The 25,828-nt window shown below is 40.6% G+C and overlaps 1 protein-coding gene across 14 annotated transcripts in view; it reads left to right on the top strand.

Annotated features, from left to right (window-relative positions):
* The window catches only part of LOC129397619 (uncharacterized), a 238,137-nt gene that overhangs the window by 42,276 nt on the left and 170,033 nt on the right, over nt 1-25,828 (top strand). For 4 of the 14 annotated variants that reach the window (XR_010111995.1, XR_010111994.1, XR_010111991.1 and 1 more), the window contains one exon: nt 21,146-25,828. This exon is cut by the window's right edge and continues 26,810 nt beyond it. The exons of the other annotated variants lie outside the window; for them this stretch is intronic. The gene's annotated coding sequence lies outside the window, so the exon portion shown is untranslated. The remainder of the gene's footprint in view (nt 1-21,145) is intronic. 14 annotated transcript variants of the gene reach the window in all.

Here is a 25,828-nt window from a genome sequence, read left to right as displayed (position 1 = left end):
CACCCAGCTAATTTTTGTATTTTTAGTAGAGGTGGGGTTTCTCCATGTTGGCCAGGCTGATCTCGAACTCCTGACCTCTGGTGATCCGCCTGCCTCGGCATCCCAAACTGCTAGGATTACAGGCTTAAGCCACCGCTGCTGGCCCAGAATGAGAATTTTATGAATGAATGTGCTTTCAAATCTTATAATATGAGAAAAATGGAGCTTTAAAAAATAAACCTCATTGGTAGAATTCAGATGACTTTTGGAACACAAACTGAAAGCTACTTATTAAATAAGGGTGATTTGTTCTGGGTCCACACCATAAAATGGCTTCAAACATTTTTAAAGTAGGTCATTTGAATACTCTAAAATGTCTGGTGTATGGTAACATTCTTAAGCAAGTTCATATGAGAGTTAGAGAGTATCCCAAAAGCATCCTTGGGATTTCTGACCATATCAAAGCAAATGGAACTATATTATCAAGGAGCTCTAATGAGACAGTTTGTTTAATTGAAATGCTTTAAATTACCATGTAGTACAGCATGAAAAAATCATTATTTTCGTTAGCTGAACTATTTCTGTTAGCCCCAAACTAAAGGTTCTAATATTGAAGCATGATAAATGCACTGTAAAGCCAGTAGATCACAAGGAGGAATGTAAATGAAAGAATTCATCTAAAATACCAACATTTTGCCTTAAACATTACACGTAGGTGTCAATATCCTATCACTGACTCTCCCAAGCCAGAGGAAGTATTAACTAGAAATAAGCCCCATCTATACAAATAAAAAACTAATAATTGTGGCATCACCATTTAGTTACTTTGTCTTAATAGGCAACACAGCTCTTCTATCAACACATGGGTATAGTGGGTTGCTTTAGACACAGTCCACTTAAGAGTTTTCCTTTGACTTTTTTTTTTTTTTTTTTTTGAGATGGAGTCTTGCTCTTATCATCCAGGCTGGAGTTCAATGCGCGAGCTTGGCTCACTGCAACCTCTGCCTCCTGGTTCAAGTGATTCTCCTGCCCCAGCCTCCTGAGTAGCTGGGATTACAGGTGCCTGCCACCATGCCTGGCTAATTTTTTGTATTTTTAGTAAAGGTGGGGTTTCACCATGTTGGTCAGGCTGGCCTCAAACTCCTGACCTCAGGTGATCCACCCGCTTTGGACTCCCAAAGTGCTGGGATTACAGGCGTCAGCCACCGCACCTGGCCCCTTTGACGATTTTATTATGGACGATAAATTTGTTTTATTTTGTTTTGTTTTTTTCTTGAGACGAAGTCTAGCTTTGTTGCCCAGGCTGGAGTGCAGTGGTGTAATCTTGGCTCACTGCAACCTCCTCCTCCCAGGCTCAAGCGATTCTCCTGCCTCAGCCTCCCAAGTAGCTGGAATTACAGGCGTGCACCACCACATCTGGCTAATTTTTGTATTTTTATTAGAGACAGGGTTTAGCCATGTTGGCCAGGCTGGTCTTGAACTCCTGACCCCAAGTGATCCACCCTCCTTGGCCTCCCAAAGTGTTGGGATTACAGGTGTGAGCCACCGTACCTGGCCATAAATTTGTTTTGACTTAAGAAGAACCCACCTATAGTAAAGAGGAGAATATTCTTATAGCATTTGCCTTGATCACCTTTCTATGGAGAAAAACTGGCTAACAGTGAAATTCCAGAATTAAATCTCCCATTCAGTTAAAATATGATCTATCTCAACAGGAACCACAGAGAGTGCCCCTCACTCATCTGATATCTGATATTCCGTAGCATAAGTTAGATCAAGAAGGCTTCCTGGGAATGGGTAGGATGTGAAAGAAGATGCAGAACAGAGAGGGCCTGAATCTCATTGGTAGGCAAACCTGATGTCACTTAAGGGTACAGTTTCCATTAATAGTAGATTAGCTCAATCTTAAGAAGAAAAAGAATAAGGTTCAACTTGGATGACTGTGAAGTGATTTAAGATAGTTTTTTTTTCTTTTTTTTTCTTTTTGAGACAGAGTCTCACTCCATCGCCCAGGCTGGAGTGCAGTGGCACGATCTTGGCTCACTGCAACCTCCACCTCCCCGGTTCAAGCCATTCTTCTGCCTCAGCCTCTGGAGTAGCTGGGACTACAGACGCACACTACCATGACCGGCTAATTTTTGTATTTTTAGTAGAGATGAGTTTTCACCATGTTGCCCAGGCTGGTCTCGAACTCCTGTTCTCAAGTGATCCGTCTGCCTTGGCCTCCTAAAGTGCTGGGATCACAGGCATGAGCCACCGCACCCAGCCTAAGATGGGTATTTAAAATGTTGACTATTAGCAATAGAAAATACTCTTTGCTTTTTGAATGATAAGGAGGTTTGAATTATTTGCTTTTGTTTTGTGCAAAGAAATGATTATAATGAGAAAATTTCCTTTTTCATGGGTTAGGTATATGGAGGCATATGGAGGCAGTAAATCTTGAAGATTTTTTCTTTTATTTTTCTGTAATTTTTGTGTCATGTAAATTTTGCTGATCTCTTGTGATTCATAATTAAATGGGTTAGATGCCATTCCACTAATAATCATTACCAATAAAGAAGTTCAAGAGTTTCTCCAGTTTCATACAAGGAGTAGCTATGGACAAGGAGAATTGGATCCAGGAACTTTGTTTCATTAGTTTTCTTACACCTTTGACATATTTTGTACTCTCTCTCTGTCTCTCTCTCTCTATATATAACATATATAAAAATATATAACATATATGTGTATATATGTATATACATATATATAACATATATATAAATATATAACATATGTGTATATATATGTATATACATATGTATATATATAAAGTGTTCTCTTTTAGGAATCCTGGAAGATTCCATATATATATATATAAAGGGTTCTCTTTTAGGAATCCTGGAAGAACTCCTCCCAGATAAAAAGCATTACTGTATTAATAGATTATGTAAACTTTTTTTCTGAGGTGTCATAAAGTAGAAAGTTGAATATTCCAGCTTTTTTTTTTTTTTTTTAAAAGGGAAACTTGAATGCTTTGATCATTAGTCCCTTGAGTCTCATTCTTGTTTGGAGTTTTATTTTCCCATTCCTGATCCAGTCTGATGTTCTTTGTCTGCAATTCAATCTCTATTGCTTTAATCATTTTGGATTGTACCAATGCCTTCTCAGTAATAAAAGAAATGGGGAGCCAGGCTTGGCATGGGACAAGTCTCTTCAGCTGCAGTAAGACATTACGTATGAGTTGTCTACCCACAAAAGGGCCCACTGTCAGGTTAAATTAATGAGCTGCATGTTTTAATCATTAAGGTAATAGCAATATGTGGATTATTTGCCTAAGTTTTAATCATTTCTGTTTTCACCAACTAGGTCATCAAATGCTTTCTTTTAAGAAATCTTCCTATTTCATAGCAGAGTATAGCTTCTATGTGGGACAGAAATAAATGCTTCAGAGTCCTAAAACACTAAACAGCTCCAGGGTTTGGTAAAATTTAGTTATGCCTTTGTCCGTCAACACAGGAATTTGGAGGGACTGGCCGTGGTCACCATTAGCAAATGGAACCAGCATGAGTTCCAATTTGCAAAGAGTTGAAGTAGAATAGGGGAATTTTAGGTCTCAGCAGCTGAGGTGGAAATGAATTATTTTGTGGACCATGGGCAGCACTGAGACCGGGTGAGTTGAAAGAGATACTGCTGACTATGCCTGCAGGGGATCTGATGGCTTTGCTTCCACTGGAAATTGCTTTGTACAGACTTTCAACTCACAGTCTGGTATCTGCATGGCAAATGTTGGCAAGAGGACTTGCTGTTCTCAGGAAAGTCCACAGTAAGTAGATCAAGACACAACTTCTACAGCTGATTTTTCTAATAAAGCCATGCTTCCGAAAAGGAGGGATGAGTTTTAGCACCATTTTCATTTCTTCTTAGATATTTAGGCTATACCCAAGTGAAACCTAGAGCATAGGGTCAAAAAGAGAAAAATCCAACTTATTACTTATATCGTTGGGGTAATGCCAAGCACACGACTCAATTGATTTTTGATCGAATTTGCTAAATTAAAACAATCATTTTATGAACTCTGTGATAGTACTGTCCAATGTGTTACCACAGCATTTGTTCGTAACTCAAACATAGCTCTTCCTATACGTGTTATAGTGAATTACACCATTTAGCTATGTGCTTCCGGAGGTCAGGGACAGTAACATATTCATCTGTGTGTCCTCACGTCTTTATACAGAGTTGATGATCATAGAACATAATTGACAGTGTAGGAATCAATGGAGAGTTTCTGCTTTCCTTTCTGGAAACTGTAGTGTGGTGGGAAACCAAAGGATATAGGGGGTGGGTTTAGAAATATAGAATTACAGATGAGAAGGGCTCTCAGAGATCACATAATTCAACACTTTCATTTTACGGATGAAGAAAGTGAGGTCCAGAGAGTTTAATGACTTTTCAAGGTCAATTAGTTGGTGGCAGAGCCAGAATGGAGGTGACACTGGAACTAGCATTTACCAGAAGCTGCTATAGACTGGGCATTGTGCTTAACCTGTGCTGTCTGATTCATCCATTCTTCTGTCCTTTTTTTTTTTTTTTTCTTGGGTGTCTTGCTCTGTCACCCAGGCTGGAGTGCAGTGGCGCCATCTCGGCTCACTGCAACCTCCACCTTCTGGGTTCAAGCGATTCTCCTGTCTCAGCCTCCCAAGTAGCTGGGATTACAGGCGCCCACCACCACACCTGGCTAATTTTTGTATTTTTAGTAGACATGGGCTTTCACCTTTTGGCCCAGGCTGGTCTCAAACTCCTTGACTTCAAGTGATCCGCCTGCCTCGGCCTCCCAAAGTACTGGGATTACAAGAGTGAACCACCGCGCCCAGCCTCTTCTATTCTTTTTTACTGATTTATCCATTTTCCATGTGTTTGGAAAAGGACTAACATTATTTATTTTGAAACTAAATCATTTGGAAAAAATATTAAAGTACATATTGTATTTAAATATTTGCTTTGTCCTTGTTTCTAGTATAGATCTAATATTTTGTCCAGGTGAGAAAAATAAAAGACAATCTGGCAGCTCTGTGTGGTGTGTATTTCCCATACAGGCAGCCTAAAGATGATTCTTGCTGAGAGTTGAGACAAAGATATTTTACCATAATTTTGCTCTGAGTTCTAACATTGGCCAGATACAGATGCCTAAAAATGTGGCAAAAAAAGTTTAGGTCCCAGCTACTCGGGAGGCTGAGGCAGGAGAATCAATTGAACCTGGGAGGTGGAGGTTGCAGTGAACCGAGATCGCGCCTTCACTCCAGCCTGGCGATAGAGCGAGACTCCGTCTCAACACACACACACACACGCACACACACACACTCACAATTTAGACACACGAACCCATGCTTTTGATGAAAGAGGAGTCAGATTTTCCCAAAGACTGAATGCACCGTGAATCTGTTTGAAGAAGAACCCACCTCATAGATTTCCTAGCTGTAGAAGGTGTTGGTATAATTTTACCGCAATTGAGTTTATTGTCAATAGAGGGCGCCAAAGGATGGAAAAGTAATTACTGATGACTGGTTTGTTTCTCCAACTCAATTCGCCAGTGCATATTTTTTTGAAAATAAACCTTTGAAAAGTCATCTTTCCATCTTTTGTTTGTTTGTTTGTTTGTTTGTTTTGAGACGGAGTCTCCCTCTGTCACTCAGGTTGGAGTGCAGTGGCGTGATCTTGGCTCACCGAAACCTCCACCACCTGGGTGCAAGCGATTCTCCTGCCTCAGCTTCCTGAGTAGCTGGGATTACAGGCACCCGCCACCACAACCAGCTAATTTTTGTATTTTTAGTAGAGATGGGGTTTCACCATGTTGCCCAGGCTGGTCTTGAACTCCTGACCTCAAGTGATCTGCCCGCCTCAGCCATCCACAGTGTTGGGATTACAGGCGTGAGCTACCGTGCCTGGCCGTCTTTCCATCTTGAAAAGGGAGAATCAGTACCTCTGTCCACATGTGTACTGTCATTTCTGCCCATCCAGGCAAAGCCAAGCTGAACAGAGCACAGCCTGAAGCTGGGCTTTTGTATATGGGTAGTCTCTGAAGTTGAGAAAAAGTTTCTACTCCTGCTTTTTTTTTTTTTTTTTTTTTTAAACCAGGAGATATGGTCCCTATTTCCCCAGATAGGACTCTGTCCAACAGCTTTACGTGCACCAGTCCTTTAATTGTTAGCAATTCACATTCCAATTCCTGCCATATGGCAGGCACATTGTTAGTTTCTGGGGAAACCAGGTACTAAAACAGAACCACCTGCATGCAGCCTACAGTATAGTGGGCAACAGAGACATTAATGAAACAGTCACACAGGCATACCATCAAAAATTATCTTGACAAAGTGGTGTTTGAGTTGAAATCTGAAAACTGAATAGGTGCTAACTAGGCAAAGTAGGGAGGGTGGAGGAAAAATATTCCAGCCACAGAGAACAACAGGGTCCACACATCTGAGCCAGGAGGGAACATGGGCACTCCAGGAGTAGAAAGCCAGAGTGACTAGAGCCTGGGAAATGAGAGTGAGTGGCTGAGGCTGGACGGGGGGCAGAGTCATATCATACAGGGACTTAAGGCAGTGGCATGGAGTTTGGATTTTGTTGTCTGTGCCAGGCAAAGTTCTTGATAAGTGGTGATATGGATAGATTTATTTTTTAAAAAAGATTTCTCTAGCTATTTTGTGGAGAATGAATTAGAAGAGGGCATGATCATGAGGAGGCTACTGCCACAGTTCAGATGGGAGAGTGGCAGAATGTGGTGGCTTGGACCACCATGGTGATCATGAAAATGAAGAGACATGAATAAAGAGGGAGATAAAATTGGCTGAACTTTATTGTGGATCAAATATGGTGGTGAGGGAGGGGGTGGATGACCTCTAGGTTTCTGACTTGCAAAGTGCACATAGGTTAGAGTTTTCAAACTTGGAAAATACAGCTGGTGGTGTTTAGGAAGTGTTGTCATTACTGATGTGAGGTGGAAATCAGGAACGTAAACACATTGGGCAACCCGAGTTCTGGCTGTTGGCCTTTGCATCAAATCTCTAAACTTCTGTCATTCAGTGGACATTTCAAGCAGAGCTAGGAATGAGCAACAGCATTGTAATGTGATATTTAAATACGTAGCCTATACCAGCATGTACATATGTATATACATAGAAAAATTCTGGAATATAATTAAACCATTAACTGTCATGTTTGAGAAGTGAGAGGGAGTTCCAATTTGAAGTCCAGATGTTACTGTGTTGTTTGAAAAAATTTAAAGTAAGGCTTAATTGGTCTTCTAATTAGCAAAACTCATAAAATCACTGTCATTTCCAATAAAAAGCTTTTCAGTTGAGAAATTCGAAGCCCTTGTGGAGCCCCAATAATCTCTCACCTCCATTAAATTTCTCTACAGGAATTTAGAGAGTCTTTCTATTTTGGGACCTTCTAGCCCCAGACAGCATAGATTTTTCTCACTGCAGCTCATTAGAGATGCTCAGAAAATCAACTTGAGGACAAGCTACAGAAGCCCTCCTGGTACCCTTTGATCTTTTGAGGAGCAAATGTGTCATTTGTAGCATGATGGTCCAGTTCTTATGTGAGGCTGAAACAGAGCCACTCCAAGATGCTCCTGAGACTCCCTGAACTCCTACTAACTATTAGACTTTCTGCCAATTGATGTATCAGTTCTGCCATCTCCCCCGGGACATCATTTCCACTTGCTTGGTAAATAATTAGCCCGGCTGCCTTTGGCTATAGCAAGGATTATAAATATTTTAAACACTGCAAGTGATTGAAACTGTTTCTATTTGATTTTGTCTATTCCTCCGATGCTTTGGGTAAAAACTTAACTCTAAGTAGGAAACATCTTTGGGAAGAACAATGTTCTAGGTATGAGAGGATGAGGTGTTGTATAGGCTGCTAAGGTCATCGGGCATTCAGAAACATGCTATAAGCCAGTAGTTTGAACCTGTCCAGTTTTAGCTCATACTAACCATTTTTTCTCACATGAGAGAGATAAAAGACCCCATGTCCTAAGAACATTTCTATGCTTATAGGAGTTTTTAAAAAATAGACCCTATTTTTTTTTTTGAGACAGAGTCTTGGTCTGTTGCCCAGGCTGTAGTGCAGTGGCGCGATCTTGGCTCACTGCAACCTGTGCCTCCTGGGTTCAAGCGATTCTCCTGCCTCAGCCTCCCAAGTAGCAGCCTCTCCTGCACCACCATGCCCGGCTAAGTTTTTATATTTTTAGTAGAGACAGGGTTTCATCGTGTTGGCCAGGCTGGTCTCAAACTCCTGACCTTGTGCCCACCTCGGCCTCCCAAAGTGCTGGGATTACAGGTGTGAGCCACCACACCCAGCCACAGACCCTAGTTTTTAGAGCAGTTTTAGGTTCACAGCAAAACAGAATGGAAAGTTCTTACATGCCCTCTGCCCCCACACATGCATAGCTTCCCCCAACATCCTGCACTATAGAAGTACATTTGTTACCATCAGTGAACCTACATTGACATGTCGGTATCACCCAAAGTTCATAATTTCCATTAACTTTCACTCTTGGTGTTGTACATTCTATGGGTTTTGAAATGTATAACGACATGCATCCATCATTGTAGTATCACACAGAATAGTTTTATTGTCTTAAAAATTCTCCGTGCTCCTCCTATTCATCTCTCTCCCTCTACCCACTGAAAACCACTGTTATTTTTACTGTCTTCATAGTTTTGCCTTTTCCAGAATGTCATATAGTTGGAATCCTTATAGAAATTTAAAAATAATTCTTCTTACAGTAAGTTATAAAACAAAGAAGTTCCCATTTATATAATCAATTCTAATCTTTACAGTGAATTCTTTGTGATTACTACGGAAACCCGATGTCTTAACTAAACCATGTCTGTATCTTACTAGAGGCTCAGGGACAACCTGGTGAGAGCCACTGACCCATGCAAGGCAGGCAGGGAAGTTGGGGTGGAGAAGATACTGGTATGTTGGATAGGGGATCTATCCAGAGATCTGCAGAGTATTTGTTCTCAGCTCTTTCAATGTGACTTGTGATGGAAATAGTAACATGTGCCTATTGATCCAAAAAGTAACATACTACAGTGGTGTACAAAGTAAATACTGTCCATGCTTTTATGCCCCAGAAATGACCTCTGTTAACAGTTAATGTATATCCTTCTGTACTACAGGTAGGTTCATACTACACTTATTATTTTGCAACATGCTGATTTTATGGAAGAGTGTATCATGGTCCGCTTTCCATGTCAATTCCTGAAAATCTCATCTTTTTAAAGATATATAAAAATTTATTTAATCCTCTGTGGAGGTAACTTGGATTATTTTCAAATATTTGCTGTGAAACACCAGCAATAAAGATTCTCATGCCTCTTTGCACATTTGATTATTTCCTTAAGATAAATTCCTAGAAGTGAAATTTTTGGATCAAAAGATAAGCATGTTTAAAAGTTTTTTTTTATTTTTTGTGTTTAATATTTTTATACATGTTGCCAAATTATACTCTTACCAAAAGCATATGGGAATACACTTTTCTACATCCAAGTCAAGAGAAAGATTAGTCTTTCATCTTTGCCAATTTGTTAGGTAAAAAATGGTTTTAGTTTTAACTTTTTTATTCAGATATTAATGACGTTTAATTTTTATTTCAGTGCTGCGTTATATAAGTATACTTAGATTGTTGTGAGCTATGTATTTGTGATATGCATACTTTATTGGGATAAGTATTATATATTGGCCTTTGCACAGGGGTGGGGGGGATTTCTTTCTTTTTTGAGACAGGTTTTCACTATGCCACTTAGGCTGGATTGCAGTGGTATGATCCTAGCTCACTGCAGCCTCAACCTCCTAGGCTCAAGCAATCCTCCCACCTCAGCCTCCTGAGTAGCTGGGACCACAGGCATGTACCACCATGCCTGGTTAGTTTTTAAATTTTTAGTGGAAAAAGACTCTCCCTATGTTACCCAGGCTGGTTCTGAACTCCTGGGCTCAAGAAATCTTCCTGCTTCAGCCTCCCAAAGTGCTGGGATTACAGGTGTGAGCCACTGCACCCAGCCAAGGTTTCTTGCATATCTGTTAGGCTGCTTAGGGTTGCAAATAACAGAAAAGCCCAAATCAAATATGTATAGATATATTTGTATTCTCTCATATAGCATGAATTCTCTAACTAGGGTGTACAGGGTTGATGAATTCTGCAGATCAGTACATCCTCAGTCATTCTCAGTGCTTTGGCTTAGCTCCCCTCATGCATGCCAGATGGCTGCAGTAACTCCATGTCTCACGTGGAAATGCTGCAATATCCAGTGGGAGGAGAGACCATTTATTTCTACCTATCTTTATCCCATATCTGAGGAAAAGTTTTTCTCAGATACTTCCCTCCTCTTCCTAAGGCTTGCTCTCACATCTAATTGGCCAAAATTCTATCAGGTGTCCATACTTCCACTAGTCAATGGCAAGAGGAATGAGAACACCATGACTGATCCAAACGGATAAAGATTCTCCCTCTGCAGCTGCAGCAAGGCCCACCTTCCCTGCAGTCCATGGCTGGGGGGAGGAAATCAGCAGTGTTTGCTGGAGATGGAGTATGTATAGGAAAGCAATGGGAGATCAGATGGGAGAGGCAGAGGGGAGAGGATTGGGACAGACCTGGGTTGCCAGTTCAGATGGACTTGAAGGGAGATAGCACAGACTGAGAGAGCTGTTAGTAAGCCACTTTATGGTCTACAGAAGATAGTGAAACTCAGTATTCATCGAGGCCCCTCTCAGTGTCAGATAATGTGCTTGGTGCTTGTGGATACAGTGAGGATGAAAGCAGACTTTATTGACATTACAACCAGCATCTTAACTCAATGACATTAGGACTCCATTGCATTGAGAGGCATAAAAATGATATTAATAGCAGCTAATAGTCTGGGCGCAGTGGCTCACATCTGTAATCTCAGCATTTTGGGAGGCTGGGGCCGGTGGATCATGAGGTCAGGAGTTCAAGACCAACCTGGCCAACATGGTGAAACCCTGTCTCTTCTAAAAATACAAAAATTAGCTGGGCATGGTGGCGCATGCCTGTAATCCCAGCTACTTGGGAGGCTGAGGTAGGAGAATTGCTTGAACCTGGGAGGCGGAGGTTGCAGTGAGCCGAGATCCTGCCAATGCACTCCAGCCTGGGCAACAGAGCGAGACTCCGTCTCGGGAAAAAAAATGTCTAATAGTTACTGAGAGTTTCCTACAGCTGGGTATTGTTTTAAGTACTTTAATGAATTAACTCATTTGGTGCTCACAGTAACTTTAGGAACTAGGCATTATCACTCCTATTTTAAAGGACAGACTGAATCAGAGAGGTGAAGTATAATCAATTACCCTAGGTCAAAGGGCCAATAAATAGGGGAGACAGGAATTGAGCCCAGGCAGTGGGACTTTTGAATTCATGTTCCTAAGTGATCTACTGTGTTGCCCAGGAAACCCACACATCAGCAGCTAGAATGTTAGTAATATGAACGGTGGACTCAGTACAAAACGGTGGAAGCAGTACAAATATAAAAGGGGGTAGCTGTGATTATATTCCTGACAATTACTGAGTGCTTACCATCTGACAGCAATTGTGTTAAATGCTATTTATGTATAATCTAACTTAATTCTCACAAGTCTGTAAAATAAGTACCCTATTCCACCTGTGAGGAAACTGTGGCTTAGAGATGTTAAGTCATTTACCAAAGGTCAAAATTGTATTTGAATCTGGGTCTTTAAGACTCCAAAGCCTATGGAATTGGTTAATTACACTATATTAGCATGAAAGTTATTTTCCAAACAGAAGACAAGGAATTCTGAAAAAGAGCACTAAAGGACATAAAGGTGTCCTTATGTTCCTTTTTTATTGAAGAACTTCAGGACAAATTTTAAATGTTCTGTTGCACTCTGGCTGGTCTGAGCTGGCCTTCACATCGGCCATGGTACACTGATCAGACATGATATATTTTTTTTTTTGAGATGAAGTCTCACTCTGTTGCCCAGTCTGGAGTGCAGTGTTATAATCTCAGCTCACTGCAACCTCTGCTTCCCGGATTCAAGTGATTCTAGTGCCTCAGCCTCCCGAGTAGCTAGGATTACAGGCGCCCACCACCACACTTGGCTAATTTTTGTATTTTTAGTAGAGATGGGGTTTCACCATGTTGGCCAGGCTGGTCTCTAACTCCTGACCTCAGGTGATCTGCCTGCCTCGGCCTCCCAAAGTATTGGGATTACAGGCATGAGCCACTGCATCCGGCCAGATACGATACTTCAGGATAGCTCAAATTATTTTTTTCCCAAGAAGCTAAACCCAGAATTCAGAAACCCTTTTCCAAACATTTTTCCATTAAAAAAGTTTTGTATGTTAACATTTTATCATGCATTTATAGTCTTTCTGCAATACATTTGTGTATATAATAGGCATCTTGTATTTACTAATTTTTTTAGATGAATGCAAATCAATTTTAATTTGTATAACCAACCAGCCATTCCATTGCTGACTATTCTCACAAACCAAAAGCTCCACCTCACCCCACCCCCATTCAACTGTGGTCTCCTTGTGGAGGGAGGCTTGCTGTCCTGCCTAGTTAGGGAGCACAATTACCTCGAGCAAGCCTGTCCAACCCATAGCCCATGGCCCACATGTGGCCCAGGATGGCTTCGAATGCCACCCAACAGAAATTTGCAAACTTTCTTAAAACATCAAGAGTTTTTTTATTTTTATTTTTATTTTTTTTAAGCTCACCAGCTATCATTAGTATTAGTGTGTTTTATGTGTGGCCCAAGACAATCTTCTTCTTCCAGTGTGGCCTAGGGAAGCTAAAAGATTGGCTACCCATGACCTAGACAGTTTTTTTCTTTTCTTTTTCGGTTTCCAGGGAGATTCCCTCAAACCCTCGTCTAGATGTTAATGTGGCACGTGTGGCATTGGAGTCTTAGCTTTTCAAGTCTTCTTTTCTTTACTAGAATGACTGGGTGGAGCAAAGGAAATTCTTACAAGGTATTATGGTTTCTCTTCTAAGCTGAGTTGAATCCAGACATCATCAGTGACCAAAGTCACTGCCATCTGTCAGTTGTGGGAGCCCCAAACAAGAGATCTTCCTCTGCTCCCAGTGAACAGGTAACTTGCATCTCAAAAACCAACACATCCCATCTGGAACTTATTGGCAGACTCAAAAGAGAATCCAAAAATGAAATCAGTCACAGAGATAGAACACACTGCTTTTTCTTGGAGCTGGTGTCTCCTAGGTTCAGGCTTGTGGCATATGGGTTGAGCAATTCAATAAAGTTTTCCAATGGTATAGGCCAACTGAACATACTTTTCTAAAGCACAATATTCTTCCAAAAATGGAAAGAAAAAATAAAGCCCAAACCAAACACACCCAAATCAGCTCACTTCTTTGGTGTGCCATGTAAAACATTAATAAAATTGCCTGCTGTGAAGATATTTGAATTTAAATCGTTGTCAGGTCTAAGTAGGGTTAGCTGCTTGAGAGATAATCAGCATTCTAACAAAGTACAAACATTATATACAAAGCACTAACACTATAATTAGTAAACACAGGTGGAACAACTTCTTGCTTCCTCTTCCTTAGATATATAGAGATTACCCGGGGAATAAGAATGACAGGATGGAAAAAAAATAGAAAACATGTAAGGAAATAACTTTATAAATAGTCAGAATACAGCATAGTTTTGCATCAGAATGACAAAAATAAATGCACATCTCTTTAAATATTATTTTATTTTGCAATATTTTATATACCCATAAGTATATGGGTATATAAAGTTTTAATAATCACTTGTTAGGCTTTACATAGCATTGCCTTTCATATGCACTTCAAATAACAATATACAATTCATTTCAAATATAAACCATGAGTTCTATTATAATAATATTAAAGAAAGAGTGAACAATTTAGGTGGGTCAGGGACATGGGAAGACTATATTTGAAGAGTAGTCTGATATATTCCTGGGGAGGTTGAACAGGTAGAGATTTTAGAGGGAATATTTGTCCTCCACTCAACCAGGGCCTTATATACATACATTTTTCTCTGGAGCTTTGAGCATCAAATGAAAGGAGTGTAAGTAGGAGAAAATTCATGAGCTCTGACGTCAGACAGCCCTGGATTTAACTCCCGGCTCTGCTACTTACTAGCTGTATGAGTTTAGGCAAGTTACTTAAACTCATTCAACTTCAGTTTCCTCATCTATAAAATGAGAGTGGTTAACACCTTCCTGGAAAGCTATTGTCAGGATCAAATAAGATAATGGTATTAAAGCACATAGGGCATAAGGAATGCTTCACCATTGGGCGCGGTGGCTTATGCCTGTAATCCCAGCACTTTGGGAGGCCGAGGTGGGTGGATCACTTGAGGTCAGGAGTTTGAGACCAGCCTGGCTAACATGGTGAAACCCTATCTCTACTAAAAATACAAAAAAAGAAAAAAAAAAAAAAACCAGCTAGGTGAGATGGCACACACCTGTAATTCTAATTACTTAGGAGGCTGAGGCAGGAGAATCACTTGAACCCGGGAGGCGGAGGTTTCAGTGAGCTGAGATCATGCCATTGCACTCCAGCCTGGGCTACAGAGTGACACTTCATCTCAAAACACACAAACAAACAAACAAGCAAACAACAAAAAGGAATGCTTCACCAATGCTGTTTCATTTCCTCTCGCTTGTCTGTAGGTGTAGGAATCGGTGTCATTCAGGTTACCAAACAGGTTTCTCAGTCAGAGACAAGACAGCTTTAGCAGACTGGAATCCAATCTTTTCTATCTTGCTCTCTTTTTCCTCTCTTTTCTCTTCCTTTTTGTTTTTCATTGTAATAACAGTATGATTACATGGCCCTAATGGAAGATCTGATTCACTTTCATGTTCCTTTTCCCTAACCCAAGAGTAAAACCTACAGTATTCACTTCTGGTAAAGAAACATTTTCTTAATTGTGTTTTTTTTTTTTTTTTTTTTTTGAGGCAGAGTTTTGCTCTGTCACCCAAGCTGGAGTGCAGTGGTGTGATCTTGGCTCACTGCAACCTCCGCCTCCCGAGTTCAAGCGATTCTCCTGCCTCAGCCTCCCGAGTAGCTGGGATTGCAGGCACCCACCACCACGCCCAGCTAATTTTTGTATTTTCAGTAGAGACAGGGTTTCACCATCTTGGCCAGGCTGGTCTGGAACTCCTGACCTCGTGATCCACTCACCTTGGCCTCCCAAAGTGCGGGGATTACAGGCGTGAGCCACCGCGTCTGGCCATTTTCTTAATTGTTAAGGGAAATTTATAATTCAGCCACACAAAGCTTAATTTTTCTTTTTTTAATTATTATTATTTTTATTATACTTTAAGTTCTAGGGTACATGTGCAGAACGTGCAGGTTTGTTACATATGTATACATGTGCCATGTTGGTGTGCTGCACCCATTAACTCATCATTTACATTAGGTATATCTCCTAATGCTATTCCTCCCGCCTCCCCCCACCCCACAACAGGCCCTGGTGTGTGATGTTCCCCTTCCTGTGTCCACAAAGCTTAATTTTTCTACCTCAGTGAGAGCATATGAAGGATAAAAGAACACTAAGGATGCTTGCTTTGAGGTTACTTAGGGTCAGTTAGATATTGTGCTTTTCTGTTTCTAAGTCTATATCCTCATCTATCCCAAAGTGATTGAGATTCATATAACAATTCTGTTGGTGTGGATTGGGATAATTCACTTCTACCTCATTGCTTCAATGTTGTGCCATTATGGGCTCCTGAGTGTACATGACTTTGTCAATGTCTGGATGAGTCTACTTATTTTATACCTTTTATAGTGCCAGCTACACATTGGGGCATCCAGGAAGCAGTCGGTAAATTCTGAATGAGCAAATGATGAATGAATACTTTTAGAACAGTATTTCTTCAGTTTTTGAAACTTATGCTTTTTTTTTTTTTTTTTTTTTTTTGAGAGAGAGTCTTGCTCTGAGGCCCAGGGTGGAATGCAGTGGCATGATCTTGGCTCACTGCAACCTCTGCTTCCCAGGTTCAAGCAATTCTCCTGCCTCAGCCTCCCCAGTAGCTGGGATTACAGGCATGCACCACCATGCCCACCTAACTTTTGTATTTTTAGTAGAAATGGGATTTCAGGCCGGGTGAGGTGGCTCACGCCTTTAATCCTAGCACTTTGGGAGGCCAAGGTGGGCAGATTGGCTGAGCTCAGGAGTTCAAGACCAGCCTGGACAACATGGGAAAACTTTGTCTCTACCAAAAATGCAAAAATTAGCCTATTGTGGTGGCACACACCTGTAATCCCAGCTACTGGGGAGGCTGAGGCAGGAGGATCGCTTGAACTCAGGAGGCAGAGGTCACGGTGAGCCGAGATCATGCCACTGCACTCCAGCCTGGGCAACAGAGCAAGACTCTGTCTCCAAAACAATAAATAAATAAAATAAAAGGAAAAAAGAAACAGGGTTTCACCATGTTGGCCAGGCTGGTCTCAAACTCCTGACCTCAAGTGATCCACCTGCCTCAGCCTCCCAAAATGCTGGGATTCCAGGCATGAGCCACCACGCCTGGCTGAAAATTATGCTATCTTTTGATCAACAGCTCCCACACCCCAAATGTGATACTCTTCTACAGGGTCGCCTTCCAGTGATGATGAATTGTATTCTCCACCAGTTAAAACTTTCTAGTCTCTCCCACCCTAATTTCACACTAAAAAAATACTACTGGACATGCTCTCTCCCACCCAAGATTCTGCTATTTACCCCATTTCCAAGAGTATCTGCACCATTTTAGATCAGAGGCCCCAGAAAGGCAGGGACATTCCTATTTAAACATCTGCCATGCATAGACATATTAGGTACCAAATAAGTGCTTTTGATAATGACACAAAGTGACAGCTTTGGGAAAGCTGTAGTGCCCTACCATCACCGATTACATTCAGTCATTCAAAACTGGATTTAAATCCAGACCTCCCAAGTAGAGTCCCCATAGCCTAGTCTGAGATGGAATGCATGGCATTCTTCAACCTCTCTTCCTTAAATATCTGTCCAGATTATGCCCTTTCATGTGTTTTTGAAGTAAAAAAGAAAATCGTATCCTCTCCTAAAACTTTTCCTGACTCAGGCATTTAATATTATTAATGAAGACTAATGGCTACAGTTTAATTATTTTAATGTTTCCAGCTCAAACTATAGAAGTCTAGGAACCAAATGTTTGGCCCATCGTAGCTAAAAGCCTGCCTATACTTTTCATGTGCACGACTATAAAATGAAAAACAAGGAAAGTGGCTTGTAATTGTATAGCAACCAAACACATGGTTTTTCCCTTTCCTTTGGGATGAAAATGCCTTCCTGTAGAAACTAAGGTTATGCCCCTACTTCTGAAGCCCAAGGAGGGACACTTTGATGTGAAAGAGGATCCTGGCCAAGTAACGGATGCAGAAGCCAGTGTGGGAATAGGAGGAGCCTCCAGAAACAGGAAAAGGCATTGTCCCAGGGAGGGGTTATTTCATCCCACTCTGTCGTCATTCGGGCTGTCTGGTTTATTTCCTCCCCCAGGTTGGTGTGAGTTGGAAGGACAGTCCTTTGTTAATGAGGTCAAGAACAAGACTGACCATTTTGTGAGGTGGTTAGGGCTGAACTTTCAGATTTCAGATTTTATAAGAAGTGACCGAGAAAAAAATTAATCTGGGTTTCATCTAAGCAACACCAAGGCAACTGGTTAGGAAGTGAGAAGTCCAGTCAATTGGTGTGGCTAAGCAACATCAAACACCTTGGTTTTTCTAAGGAAATATTTCAACATGCCAACAATTTAGGCTTTATGCAGATATAAGACTGAAATCCTGCCTGCAGCCAGGTTCCCTCAATAAAACTTGCTAAAATAAAAAAGATTTTATTTTAAGAGTTTCATATCACAAATGAATAGCTGCTGGTCAAAGCACTGATAAACACAAAGCAATGTATAGAGCTGGGAAAATCCCTGGGCTTGTTTTCTGGGACAGCATTAGCAATGCCCCCATGTGGGTTCCATCTTTCTTGGGGGCTTTCTCAGCACACACTTGTGTGTGCCCTGCAGCTCCTTGTGGGAATACTGATGCACGGGTCCTGGCAGAATCTTCAGCCAAACCTCTGTCAGCTGGGAGCAGCAGTATGGGAAAGAGTGGCCAAAGCTGGTTCCATCTGGCACAGGCCGGAGGCCTCTGGCCACATTATTTTCATTGTACTTAGCACTGAATGCTTCATAGTGCTTGAGAAGGCTTTGTCTTTATTAGTTTTCACAACAGTCCATGTTGTAGGATATCATTAATATTAGATTTCCCATTTTAGAGTTCAAGAAGCTGCTGATCAGAAGGCTTAAGGGACTTGTCCATCATCACCTGGAAAATGAGTATTTGACCCAGGATTAGATTGCATAAATACGGGTCTCCAATGGCTCTAACGGCTGCATAGTCCACATAGAGCATTGGGTCTCTAATGGGTGCATAGTCCACATAGAGCATTGCCATTTTCTCTGAGAACCTAAGGGAATACTTTTCTCATCTCGTAGGAACCCCTCTCTTCCCAGGGCCCAGGGAAGCCCCTCCCAGTCTTATCTCAGGACATGAACTTGGTCTGAACTGCTGGAGGCACTCTCTTAACCGAGGTTGGGCTCAGCTCAGCTCTCATTCTATGTCACACAAAAAGACCCACGAGGGTTTGAGATGAGCTGGGTTTTTTTTTTTTTTTTTCCCTAATCTGCAATACTAGTACATAAAAACATAACCTTAGGGAGCATAAACTGAATAAGCCAAAGCTAATCTTTTAAAGCAATTCAATTTGATATGGCAAAATATGAGTCATCTTCCATGTGCAAGACCCAAGGATGAATGAAAACAGTCCTGACACTCCAGGAGTTCACACCCTTCCGAGGTAGACAAATGCACACACACTCATTTGCACTACAGGGTTCACTGCATAATTGTTACACAAGAAGTAGAAACTACATGTTAAGTGGGTCCAGAAGAGGAAGGAGACTCCGATTCTGACCAGGGATGTCTGGAAGCTTTCTCTGAGGAGATGGGAGGGGCCCTTGACAAGTCAGACTTGCAAAAGCAGAAACAGCAGTCCTGAGTAGCGTGATTTGCCCAAGCTCAGAATGCATTTCTTCATCCATCATACCAAATAGCATCAGAATCATTATCTGAATGTTACAAGGGAGATATGGTGTAGTGTAAAATTGAGATGATTTTTATTCTCAGCTCTATTTTGCTAAAAAAAAACATTCCAAGCATAAGGCAGTGGCAGAAGTGACCCATTTTTCTCATTTTGCATAAATTTGATTTAAATTCTCACTACTGGGGACTTTAATAATAATAAGATTTATCCAGAGCCTTGGTGCATCAGTGTTAAAGAAGGACGTTCATTCAGAGGAAAATTTTCAAAAAGATCAACCATGCATTGAAATCCATTTATGTTTCCTATGTTTCTAACTGGCGTTCCTTGAAATATTTGCTAATTGCTAAATTATTTTAGCCAAGATTAAATCCCCTGGTTTTTCTACTTATTTGAGTTAGTATCAAGTGAACAGATAAGGTGAAATCTATTTCCTCCACGGAAGTAGATTAAGAGGTTATAAACATAGGATTAGACTTAACTATAGTATTAAGCAGGAGAAACTGGTCATAATGTATGACAATGAGTTTTTTTCCATGTTCAAAAATAGTGTACTTGTCAAAGCACCAGGGCATTACACTGAGAGATGCTGCATAAATACTTTCTATTATTATCTCCCCTTTAAAAGTAATTTTCTGAGAAATGTCTAATACAAAAAATTTTTTCTGCTTAGACAGGTATGTGTTCTTTGTTTTAAGGTATCTACTTGTTTGGAAATTTCTGCTTAAAACCAGTACCTTGAGGCTGGGTGTGGTGGCTCATACCTGTAATCCCAGCACTTTGGGAGGCTGAGGCGGGCAGATCACTTGAGGTCAGGAGTTCGAGACCAGTCTGGCCAACATGGTGAAACCCTCATCTCTACTAAAAATACAAAAAAATTAGCTGGACGTGGTGATGTGCACCTGTGGTCCCAGCTACTCGGGAGGCTGAGGCAGGAGAATTGCTTGAACCCAGAAGGCAGAGGTTGCAGTGAGCCAAGATTGCACCACTGCACTCCAGCTTGGGCAACAGAGTGAGATTCAAAAAAAAAAAAATCCAAAAAACAAAAACACCAGTACTTTGAGATAAGATATTGGGTACATGTGAATCTGACAGAGAGACTATATATTCAATTTTGTCCAAAAATCTTAAGTCACCTGATTATACACAGTATTGTGTACAGTGTTCTTCAGCTGAGAGCTGTACAACCCTAAGGTTAATGAATTCAGGCCGAGCTCCATGGCTCATGCCTATAATCCCACCACTTTTTGGGAGGCCGAGGCAGGAGGATCACTTGAGCCTAGGAGTTCAAGACCAGCCTGGGCAACATAGTAGGACCCTGTCTCAAAAAAAAATTAAAATAAATAAATAAAATTAATGAATTCAGTCATTTGATTAATCATTATTGAATACATATGATGCACCAGGCATTGTACTACATGCTAGTGCTTGCTTTAAAGAAGCCTACAGTTTTATAGAGTAGACAAACAAACAGTAAACATACAAACAACACTCACTGAATATGATGAAAACTCTATTTTCTTGAATAGAAATGGCACAGGTTATAAAATGCACCATTTAAAAAAATCACTTAGAAAAACTGTGGCCAATTAAACTATGACACAGTATTGATTATAAGATTCATTCCAACTTCAGATATGTTAAAATATGAAAAAAAAGTATATATCAGAATCAGCGAAATGCAGTACTCTCAAGGAAAAACAGGGCTGCGTTAGACTATCACAGGGAGATCTTTAAATAGGGATGGCCTCCACGCTGAGATACATTTTAGCTCGTACCTGAAGAATAAGAAGTTGGTCCCACTTCAGCCCAAGAGGAACGTTCCAGGCAGCAGGAAGAGCCTCAGGTCACAGAGGCATGTTTGAGGCACCTAAATTATATTTCACAGGTTTGGTAGCAGTTATCTTGGGGCTTCTTCCAAACCACCACTGTTTTTAATATAGGATTCTAAACCATTGAGGCATCTCCCTTTCCACATGGTCCTCTGCAGCTGTTGTAGCTTTCCTGCTGTTGTTGTGTGTTCTGCTTTCAGGCTGCTCACTGGCCCATCTCCTCTCATGACTGCTGCTCTGGGAACCACCTCTCTGCTCTCCATCGCTACCACTCTAGCCTGTGGCCTGCTCCTGGTTGAAGAAGCCATCAATCAAAATGAATACCACTCTGGAAATCTTGGGTGGCCTGACCTGATATTTTTACATAGTGGCCACAGATATTTTAGGCCCCCAAGAGGTAGTCTTACTCTTTCAATTTTACTGGCTCCACTGTTTGAGGAACTTGGAACAATTTCCCCAGGGACTGGTCTGGAGGTACTGTTGAATAACACCACGGTGTTTTTCTTCCTCCCCACTAAGGGCCCGTTGATGTCTCAAGACCAGACATAAAACTTTTGGTGCTCAAGTCACTCAGAATGAGAGTCCTGCTTTCCCTCAGCACTCTTGCCCTTTGAGGGTGGGGCCAAATGTTTTCTTCCTTTATTACTGAGGACTTTTGATCCTGGTTTTTGTTATTTGTCATTCCCAGGGGGAATTTTGTACCCTGTGTCTTGGTAAAGTGTAAGACCACTGTGGATTTTGGGGTTAAGTCTCATTTCTCTATCCCTCCCTTCAAGAGAAGAAAGAAAGAGAGAATACCCAAACCCTGCATCGTCTCTCACTCGCCTGTCCAGAGCCTATGGAACAGCCATTGGGGCAGCTGTCACAAGCTGTTCACACAGCTTTTCTGATATACTGACAGTCTCATGAGGAAGTGCATATAACTCCCTGCAATGGTTTGAATGTGTCCTCCAAAGTTTATGTGTTGGAAACTTAATACAACAGTGTTGACAGGTGGGACCTTTAAGAGGTGATTAGATCACAAGGGCTCTGTCCTTATGAATGGATTAAGGTTATTGAGAGAGTGGGACGGTTATGCAAGCAAGTTTAGCCTCCTTCCTGTGTGCTCTCTCTCTCTTTCTCTCTGAAAAAGAATGGGAGTTATTAGATGCTTTTTTTCAAAAAGAACCCTGGCTCCTTATACTATCTCTACAATTTCTTTACATCCTATTCTAACTCCTCACATTCCATTCCTCCTTAATCTTACTTAACCTTACTATAGTTTTATAGTTTTCATTTTCACCAAGATTTATAGTGACTCCAGCTAGTCAAAAATGATGGTTAACATTCTTTATGATTTCATCTTACTGACCAATTGGCATGTGGTTAACCACTCTTCCACTCTTAAAACACCCTTGGCTTCCCTGAGACCATGTTCTTTGGATTTTTTCCCATACCATTGGCTTTTGTTTCACTCCTTTGGGTTTTCTTTCTTTGCTCAACTCCTAAATTTTTGAGTACTCTATAGGCTTGATTTTGGTTTCTCTGTTTGTTTTCTGTCTTTATCCTCATTCTAGGCAATCTCATAACCACCAGAATTATGACAATTTCCAAATGTATTTCACTAGCCCCACTAAGATCCAAACTTACATATCCAACCTCCTCCTTAATATGAAACTTGATAGCTAATAATCATTTGAAACCAGAATTCTTGATTCCTCTCTCAAATCTGTTCTTGTCTTTATCATTTCAGTAAATGACATATCTACTTAGTTGTTCAAGCTAAAAACCTAGAAGTCATTCTTGATTCCTTCCTTTCTGTCATCCCTGTGTCCATCCATCAGCAAATCTAGTCAGCTCACCCTCCAAAATCAATCTCAAATCTGATTATCTCTTTTATTCTCTATCTTTACTCTCTTAGTTCAAATAATTGGCTGCAGTAACTATCTAACTGGTCTCCATGCTTCTATGTTTGCCCCCTTACAACCCATCCTCTACATAGCATTCAGGGTGATTTTTTAAGGAAAATGTAACTCAGCGCATGTCTATTCTCTATCATTTAAATTAAACAAAATTCGACTTCTTCACTTTGTGTGATTTGGTCTCATCACACAAGCTTTATCCATTTGAGATTTTGTTAATTTGTTATCAGATGCAAAGATAGATCCTTTTATTCTTTAAAGGCAGATCTACCTTTTCAAATACATCCTTTTACTTTCAACTAAACCCCAATTTTGCTGGCAAAAGAACACTGCTTTTCCTTTTTAGGAACTGGTTGTGGGCAGGTTTAAGGTACTGATAGGATGACCAGACATGTAGTGGAGAACCCCAGTGTCATTGCACAAATGCCAGCCTTCCCCATGTTCATGGCTGAGCCTAGTTAAAACTGTAGGGGAATTAAAGTTTTCTTCAGTGCAACAGCCATTTTGGGGGGGGTAATTATTGGGGGAAATGCTGTATCACTATCACCTGCCTCTCCTGCACTTATTTTGCAAAGTTTATAGTGCTTTCTTCTAGGCCTCCATAAAAATTTGTTCTCATAATTTCTATGTGCGAAATGTGAACCCAAAAGTGTCTGAGACAGGTCTTGATCAATTAGAAAGTTTATTTTGCCAAGGCTAAGGACACACCCGAGACACAGCCTCAGGAGGTCCTGACAACATGTGCCCAAGGTGGCAGGGTACAGCTTGCTTTTATACATTTTAGGGAGACATAATAATACATCAATCAATAGATGTAAGATTTACAGCGGTTCAATCTAAAAAGGCAGGACAACTTGAAGTGGGGACTTCCAGGTCATAGGTAGATTTAAAAATTTTCTGATTGCCAATTGATTGAAAGAGTTTTTATCAGTAGAAAACAAAGTCTGGGTTGTGATAAGTGGTTGTGCAGTCCAAGGTTTTATCATGCAGTTGAAGCCTCCAGGTAGCAAGTTTCAAAGAGAATACATTGCAAATGTTTCTTATCAGACTTAGGGTTTGTGTTGATGTTAAATGCTGGTCAGCTTTTCCTGAATTCCACAAGGGAGGAGGGTATAATGAGGCATGTCCAATCCGCCATTCCCGTTATGGCCTGAACCAGTCTTTCAGGTTATCTTAGGAGTGCCCTGGCCAAGAAGAGGGAGTCCATTCAGATGGTTGGGGGGGTCATAGAATTTTATTTTTGGTTTACAGAAATAATCTGTAAAAATGTATTAAAAATAACAAAGCAAACATTTTGCATTTGTTTTTAAAAGATAGTCATGCCTTGTGGCATGTAATACTTGTAATCCCAACACTTAGGGAGGCCAAGGTGGGAGGAACACTTGAGGACAGGAGTTCAAGACCAGCCTGGGCAAAATACTGAGATCTCATCTCCAAAAATAACAGAAAAAAAAAAAAAATTAGCCAGGCATAGCAGCATGCGCCTGTAATCCCACCTCCTCAGGAGGCTGAGATGGGAAGATCTCTTGAGCCTAGGAGTTTAAGGTTACAGTGAGCTATGATGGCACCACTGCACTCCAGCCTGGATGACAGACAAGAAAGGATGAACAAAAGAAAGAAGTGGGGAAGGAAGGAAGGAAAGAAAGGAAGGGAAGGAAATAGTTCATTTGACAAAGACTCCCTTATTGAGCAAGTGTAGTCAGGGTCCTCTGAGCCCTACTTTGACTAGACTTCATCTTTGGCCCAATCTTTGGCTTGCCAAGTCTAGTTTTAGCTTTGGATACTGCTTAGCCAGTTTATAGAGAATCCCACCACCTTTGATATCTAATCAAGCTCTCCTCCCTACCCTTGATGTCTAATCAAGTTCTTCTCCCCCAGTGTTGTTGATACCTAACCAAGTCCCTCTTTAGTATGTTTCTATCCAATGACTCCCTCATCATGCCCCTTGAATATATATTCCCACTTATCCCTGTTGTATTTATTTATTGATTGATTTTTGAGGTAGGGTCTCACTCTTGTCACTTAGGTTGTTATCCCTGTTGTATTTAGAATTGAGTTCAATCTCTCTCCTCTATTGCAATAGTCTTGAGTAAAGTCTTCCTTGCCATTTTTAACAAGTGTCTAGTGCAAAATTTCTCTTCAATGTGTTGATTCTATGCACCTCTTTTTCATTTTTAAATTATCATTAATTCTCCCCCGATCCCCCACAGTATAAATCTTTTCTTCTCACTATGTTCTGACACATTAATTATTTAAGCAAGGTTATTATTATTTTAAAAATCATAGACATCTATCTATTCCTTGATCTCTGTTCTTAGAGCTGCTTCACAGTTGTAATCCTGATATCTCTTTCACATTGCATTTTGGGGATTCTTTTTGCCTTTCTCTTATGTAGGATTCCCCTATTTAGTTCCGCTGTCTTCTTCTTTTTAATTTTTTTAAACAAATTTTTGGGGTACATGTGAAATTTTGTTACATGTATGTAATGCACAGTGATCAAGTCGGGGTATTTAGGATGTCCATCACCTGAGTACAACACATTTTTTCTTAACTATAGTCACCCTACTCTGCTATCAAACATTGCATTTATCTCTTCTATCTAACTGCATGTTTGTACTCTTTAACCTATTTCTTTTCATTCTTTCTCCTTCCCCCAGTCACCTTTCCCAATCTCCATTATCTCTTTCCACTCTACCTCTAGGTGATCAAATTTTTTAGCTTCCACATGTAAGTAAGTACATACAATATTTATCTTTTTATGCCTGGCTTACTTCACTTAATATAATGATCATTCATGTTGCTGCAAATGGCATGATTTCATTCTTTTTTTTATGGCCAAATGGTATTCCACTGTGTATATTTACCACATTTTCTTTACCTATTCATCCATTGATGGGTATTTAAGTTTGTTTCATATATTTGCTATTGTGAATAGTGCTGCAATAAAAATGCAAATGCTTTGTATCCCTTTGATCTATTGGT

The sequence above is a fragment of the Pan paniscus genome, chromosome 3 (assembly GCF_029289425.2).
Source record: "Pan paniscus chromosome 3, NHGRI_mPanPan1-v2.0_pri, whole genome shotgun sequence".
Taxonomy (NCBI): Eukaryota; Metazoa; Chordata; class Mammalia; order Primates; family Hominidae; genus Pan; species Pan paniscus.
This window is presented reverse-complemented; position numbering and strand designations above follow the sequence as displayed.